The following is a 981-nucleotide window of genomic DNA, read 5'->3' as shown; positions in this document are numbered from 1 at the left end:
TTAAACTATATGGTATTTGCATAAATGCTGTCAGTTGGTTAGTTTGAATATTTCCTAAAAATAATTTCCTTAAAGCAAAATTTAATCCCAAATATCTCTCAAATTCCATGGACATTGGTAGAACTCATGATGGGTAAAAGCAATAAATACATGTATTTAACCCCAAAGCAGGGTTTTTAGTGTGTTTCTGGAGCTCTACACAAATTCACCTGAGAGCTAGTTTAAAGTCTGTGTCTCTGGGTCTCTGGGCCTTTGGACCACACAAACTTCCTGCAGAGTAGAATTTCTGAATGTTTCTCTGCTGAAATTTTAATGTGTTCCAGATTATTTTACACATTAGAAGATTAAAACTGCTGTCTCAGATTTTAGTTTCTGGGGACTCAAATCTTTTTTTCTTTTAAGGATGTAATAGACAATAGCTTCTCCATTTTTTACAGTTTTGCAGGTAAAAAGAAAGAAGCTGAAACACTGTAACACTTCATAGTCCTCTGTTTCTTCTTATCATGAATATTGCCATAACCCTGCCATTTATTAAGCCCCTGCCATATGTCAGGCACTGTGCTAATTGCCTTTCAAACATGATCTAATTTAATCTTCACAGTGAATATTATGATTAGTGGGTTACAGTAAAGGAAACAGGCCTTTCAGTTTATCCAGATGGTACAAAGCAGGGCAGGTGAACCTTAGGTTTTCAGTAGGGGCTTTTCTGTGGTGATGTTGGCTTAAACCAGAGGCCTGAGGAGGATAGAAGAAAAGAAAGCCCACTGGGAATGTAGCTTCAGTTTTGATACGTAACAGATACCAAACCTGAGGCCCAGCAAGTAAAATTATCCATCCAAATCACAGTCAGCAGTGGAAAGACTCAGGTAAGTCTTCCCATCTTTTCTCTTGTCCTCCTTCTCCACCAAACCACAGTTGGCAGAAGGTAGGACTGGACCAGGTAAAATCTCCATCTCGCCATGAGTGAGAGAATTTGAGAGA

The sequence above is a fragment of the Octodon degus genome, unplaced genomic scaffold, assembly GCF_000260255.1.
Source record: "Octodon degus isolate 3935 unplaced genomic scaffold, OctDeg1.0 scaffold00099, whole genome shotgun sequence".
Classification (NCBI taxonomy): Eukaryota; Metazoa; Chordata; class Mammalia; order Rodentia; family Octodontidae; genus Octodon; species Octodon degus.
Note: the sequence above shows the minus strand (reverse complement) of the source record.